The sequence below is a fragment of the Bos grunniens genome, chromosome 11, assembly GCF_055505025.1.
Source record: "Bos grunniens cultivar Pamir isolate PY7600 chromosome 11, Bosgru_T2T1.0, whole genome shotgun sequence".
NCBI lineage: Eukaryota > Metazoa > Chordata > Mammalia > Artiodactyla > Bovidae > Bos > Bos grunniens.
The window spans coordinates 63,693,944-63,700,159 of NC_141175.1; the positions used below are offsets into that span (position 1 = coordinate 63,693,944).

General features: G+C 40.2%; 1 pseudogene; it reads left to right on the forward strand.

The window, feature by feature from the left end:
• The first annotated feature begins 500 nt into the window (after positions 1-500).
• LOC147363242 (developmental pluripotency-associated protein 2 pseudogene) lies at positions 501-2,270 on the forward strand (annotated as a pseudogene).
• Positions 2,271-6,216: the final 3,946 nt, after the last annotated feature.

Here is a 6,216-nt window from a genome sequence, read left to right on the forward strand (position 1 = left end):
CAGCAGAGGTAACACTACAGAGACATGAAAGAGGATGTCAAATTAACAAGAAGCCCACCCACTACCAAGGAAGTGAAGTGGTCACATTTACTCTGTGGCCTTGGCTTCCACCACTCTTTCTATAAGGGACTGTTCAGTTCAGTCACTCAGTCGTGTCTGACTCTTTGCAACCCCATGGACTGCAGCATGCCAGGCCTCCCTGTCCATCACCAACTCCTGAAGTTCACTCAAACTCATGCCCATCGAGTCGGTGATGCCATTAAGCCATCTCATCCTCTGTTGTCACCTTCTCCTCCTGCCCCCAATCCCTCCCAGCACCAAGGTCTTTTCCAAGGAGTCAACTCTTCACATGAGGTGGCCAAAGTACTGGAGTTTCAGCCTCAGCATCAGTCCTTCCAATGAACACCCAGGACTGGTCTCCTTTAGGATGGACTGGTTGGATCTCTTTGCAGTCCAAGGGACTCTCAAGAGTCTTCTCCAACACCACAGTTCAAAAGCATCAATACTGGAAGTAGGGGACATTTGCTTACAAAAGGAAGGAGAAACTGGACTAGAAACCCTCAGGTTCAGAGGATTAAACTGCAGAGATTGAGCATTGTGGCTCTGCCTTTGTCTGAGCATTCCTTGAAATGGCATACTCAAATTATGGAAAGAATTTCTTTGAAGGGCCTTTAGATGAAGAAAATGTGATTCTTACATTGTATCCAGTTAATGAGGAAATTATTGAAGACCATCAAGTGGAACCAGGTGTTTCCTCAACTTCAGAAGTCAAAGAGGAGACACTGAATACAAATAATCAAGTTCCTCTTCCTCAAACAAATGAGCTTGAGGAAGATTGTCCAAGTTCTAGCTTTAGAAGATCATTTTGTCCCTTGCTGACCACATTGCCTCCGATTAACGATGTGAGTCGGGACACTTTGCGGAACTGGTGTCAACAACTTAAGCTGAGTACTGATGGCCAGAAAATAGAAGTTTATCGGAGACTCCAAGAACATGCTTTTCCTGAAAAAGGTCAGTATATTCCTAAATCACCACGGGAGGCCCGAATGCACTCATGTTCAAGGAAGCACAGCATGGTGACCAAGAGGGGAAGTGTACAGAAAAGGAAGATGAGTGAGAGTGAGGAAAGGACTAAAATGGTTGAGGTGGTAACTTCACCTCAGATAGCCATGCTGGCAGCATGGTCAAGAATTGCGTCAAGGGCTGTTCAACCAAAGGCTGTGAATTCACGTGCCCTTCGTGCCTCTGAATCCTTTCTGCCACAAGCCTCAGGTGTTCGGTGGTGTGTGGTCCATGGCAGACCACTCTTGGCAGACACAGAAGGTTGGGTTCGCCTGCAGTTCCAAGCAGGTCAGACCTGGGTGCCTGACACCCCCAGGAGGATGACCTCCCTCTTCATGTTACCTGCCTGCACTTTTGCACCCCCAGACCTGGAAGACAACCTGTTATGCCCTGAATGCGCTAAGAGGAATAAGAAGATTATGAAAAGATTAATCACAATGGGGAGGAGGAAGAAACCTGGTTTGGATACATCAACATCATTGCTTTCAAATGGACCACGTTTTAAAAAAGAATAAGTGATTACCAGCAGGGAAGGAATGGGAGGTGGAGAAATGGGTGAAGAGGGTAATTTTATGGTAATCATGGTAACTAGATTTTTGTAGTATCAAATATCGAATAACTATGTTGTATATCTGTAGTGGGTATGTGCGTGGGTGTGCTCAATTACTCAGCCATTCAGTTGTGCTCGATTCTTTGGGAACTCATGGACTTCAGTCTGCCGGGCTTTGCTGTCCATGGAATTTTCCAGGCAAGAATACTGGTGGAGGACTTGCCATTTCCTTCTCCAGGGGAAACTTCCTGACCCAGGGATCAAACCTGCATCTCCTGCATTGTCAGGAGGATTCTTTACCACTGTGCCATCTGGGAAGCCCTGTACATTTGTAACATAATGTTTTATATGGTTTTACCTCAATTTTTAAAAAGTTAGAATTCACCACTGAAGTCATCTGGTCTTGGACTTTTGCTTGATGAGAAGTTTTTGATTATTAATTCAATCTCCTTACTAGTAATCAGGGGAAAAAGGATAAATGGTGGAGAGCCCACAGTTAAAGTGATTCACATCCCAATGACTGCTATACTCTGTTCTCACCATCCTCAGTGTGGCCTGATGCCTTAAGTACAGATGGGAATGTCTGTATTCTGTACTTAAGGTTTACCTGAAAGTGACTGTTACTAGCTATGTATTGATAGAATGTAATTTGGTTTTGTTTTAGTTAATACATTTTTCAGCAGTTTTTGACTTCATGCTGGATACTCCTTTGTCTGGATGTACCATAGTATATCCATTCATATCTTGAAGGCCACCTTGGTTACTTCCAAGTTTTGGCAATTATGAATAAAGCTGCTATAAACAAACAAACAAAAAAAGCATCAATTCTTCGGCACTCGGCTTTCTTCACAGTCCAACTCTCACATCCATACATGACCACTGGAAAAACCATAAACCTTGACTAGACGGACCTTTGTTGACAAAGTAATATCTCTGCTTTTTATTGGGCTATCTAGGTTGGTCATAACTTTCCTTCCAAGGAGTAAGCGTCTTTTAATTTCATGGCTACAATCACCATCTGCAGTGATTTTGGAGCCCAAAAAAATGTACTCTGACACTGTTTCTACTGTTTCCCCATCTATTTCCCATGAAGTGATGGGACCAGATGCCATGATCTTAGTTTCCTGAATTGAGCTTTAAGCCAACTTTTTCACTCTCCTCTTTCACTTTCATCAAGAGGCTTTTTAGTTCCTCTTCACTTTCTGCCATAAGGGTAATGTCAGCTGCATATCTGAGGTTATTGATATTTCTCCCAGCAATCTTGATTCCAGCTTGTGCTTCTTCCAGCCCAGTGTTTCTCATGATGTACTCTGCATATAAGTTAAATAAGCAGGGTGACAATATACAGCCTTGATGTACTCCTTTTCCTATTTGGAACCAGTATGTTGTTCCATGTCCAGTTCTAACTGTTGCTTTCTGACCTGCATATAGGTTTCTCAAGAGGCAGGTCAGGTGGTCTGGTATTCCCATCTCTTTCAGAATTTTCCACAGGTTATTGTGATCCACATAGGCAAAGGCTTTAACATGGTCAATAAAGCAGAAATAGATGTTTTTCTGGAACTCTCTTGCTTTTTCCATGAGCCAGCGGATGTTGGCAATTTGACCTCTGGTTCTTCTGCCTTTTCTAAAACCAGCTTGAACATCTGGAAGTTCACGGTTCATGTATTGCTGAAGCCTGGCTTGGAGAATTTTGAGCATTACTTTACTAGCGTGTGAGATGAGTGCAATTGTGCGATAGTTTGAGCATTCTTTGGCATTGCTTCTTTGGGATTGGAATGAAAACTGACCTTTTCCAGTCCTGTGGCCACTGTTGAGTTTTCCAAATTTACTAACATATTGAGGGCAGCACTTTCACAGCATCATCTTACAGAGTACCAGATAGAATTCCCTGTGCTATACAGTAGGTTATTATTAGTTGTCTTTTATGTAGAGTAGTATGTATATGTCAATCCTTATATTCCAATTTATCCCTTCACCACCCCCCCTTACCCCCTTGGTAATCATAAGTTTGTTTTCTACATCTATGACTCAATTTCTGTTTTGTAAATAGGTTCATTTGTACCATTTTTAAGATTCCACATATAATTGATATCATATGTTTGTCTTTGTCTGACTTACTTCACTCAGTATAGCAGTCTCTATGTCCATCCATGTTTCTGAAAATGGTATTATTTTCTTCTTTTTTTTTGTGGCTGAGTATATTCCATGGTATACATGTGCCGCATCTTCTTTATCCATTCCTCCATTGATGGACATCATCTTTGACTTCTTTCATTGCTGCTGCTGCTGCTAAGTCGCTTCAGTTGTGTCCAACTCTGTGCGACCCCATAGACGGCAGCCTACCAGGCTTCCCCATCCCTGGGATTCTCCAGGCAAGAACACTGGAGTGGGTTGCCATTTCCTTCTCCAATGCATGAAAGTGAAAAGTGAAAGTGAAGTTGCTCAGTTGTGTCCGACTCTTAGCGACTCCATGGACTGCAGCCCACCAGGCTCCTCCGTCCATGGGATTTTCTAGGCAAAAGTACTGGAGTGGGGTGCCATTGCCTTCTTTCATTGGTATCTGATAATTTTCTGAGTACAAGTCTTTTGCCTCCTGAGGTAGGTTTATTCCTAGGTAATTTATTGTTTTTCCTGTTATGGTAAATGGGATTGTCTTCTTAATTTCTCTTTTTGATCTTTTGTTGTTAGTGTATAGGTGTGCAAGAGAGTTCTGTGAATAGATTTTGCATCTGGCAACTTTACCAAATTCATTGATGAGCTCTAGTAGTTTTCTGACAGCATTTTTAGGATTTTCTTTGTATAGTATCATGTCATCTGCAAACAGTGACAATTTTACTTCTTTTCCAATTTAGATTACTTTCATTTCTTTTTCTTCTCTGATTGCTATGGCTAGGACTTCCAAAACAATGTTGAATAAAGTGGTGAGAGTGGACATCCTTGTCTAGTCTTAGAGGAGATGCTTTCTGTTTTTCACCATTGAGAATGATGTTTGCTGTGGGTTTTTCATATTGCCTTTATTATATTGAGGTAAGTTCCCTCTGTGCCCGCTTTCTGGAGAGTAATTTTTTTTTATATCATAAATGAGTGTTGAATTTTGTCAAAAGCTTTTTCTGCATTTACTGAAATGATCTTGTGGAATTTATCCTATAGGTTGTTAATGTGGTGTATCACATTGATTGATTTACACATACTTAAGAATCCTTGCATCTCTGGGGTAAATCACACTTGACTATGGACTAGGACTATGGGCTTCCCTTGTGGCTCAGCTGGTAAAGAATCTGCCTGCAATGTGGGAGACCTGGGTTCGATCCCTGGCTTGGGAGGACCCCCTGGAGAAGGGAAAGGCTACCCACTCCAGTATTCTGGCCTGGAGAATTCCATGGACTGTATAGTTCATGGGGTCACAAAGAGTCGGACACGACTGAGTGACTTTCACTTTCACTATGGACTATGATCCTTTTAATGTGTTGCTGGTTTCAGTTTGCTAATAATTTGTTGAGGATTTTTGTGTCTATGTTCATCAGTGATATTGGCCTGTAATTTTATTCTTTGTGATATTTTTCTCTGGCTTTGGTATCCAAGTGATGGTCATCTCATAGAATGAGCATCAAAGTGTTCCTTCATCTGCAATATTTTGGAATATTTTCAGAAAGATAGGTGTTAACTCTTATCTAAATGTTTGATAGAATTTGTTTTTGAAGACATCTGGCCCTGAGTTTTTGTTTTTTAATCACAGTTTCAATTTCAGTACTTGTGGTTGTCTGCTCATATTTTGTATTTAATCCTGGTTCAGTCTTAGAAAATCATACTTTTCTAAGTGTTCAATCTCCTAGGTTGTCTATTTTTAGCATATAGTTGCTTGAGATAATCTCTTATGATCCTTTGTATTTCTGTAGTGTCTTTTGCAATTTCTCCTTTTTTATTTCTAATTTTATTTATCTGCATCTTTTGCCTTTTTTCCTTGATGAGACTTGATAAAGATTTATCACTTTTGTTTATTTTCTCAAAGAACCACCTTTTATTTTCATTGATCTTTACTATTGTTTTCTTTGTCTATATTTCATTTTTTTCTGCCTTGATTTTTATGATTTCTTTCCCTCTATTAACTTGGGGTTTTGTTTGTTCTTTCTCTGGTTGCTTTAGGTATAAGGTTAGGTTGTCTATTTGAGATTTTTCTTGTTTCTTGAGGTAAGATTGTATTGCTATAAACTTCCCTCTTAGAACTGCTTTTGCTCTATCCCATAGGTTTTGGGTAATTTTCTATTGTCATTTGTCTCTAGGTATTTTTAAATTTCCTCTTTGATTTCCTTAGTGACCCATTGGTTATTTAGAACATATTGTTTAGCCTCCATGTGAATGTGGTGGTTTTTTTTTTTAACAGTTTTCCCCTCTAATTGATTTCTAATTTCATATCATGGTGGTTGAAATAGATGCATGATGTGTTTTCAATTTTCCTAAGTTTACCAGGGCTTGATTTGTGACCCAAGATGTGATCTGTCTTGGAGATAGTTTCATGTACATCTGGGAAGACAGTGTATTCTGCTGCTTTTGGATGGAATGCTCCAATAAACATCAATTAAGTCTATCTGGTTTAATGTGTCATT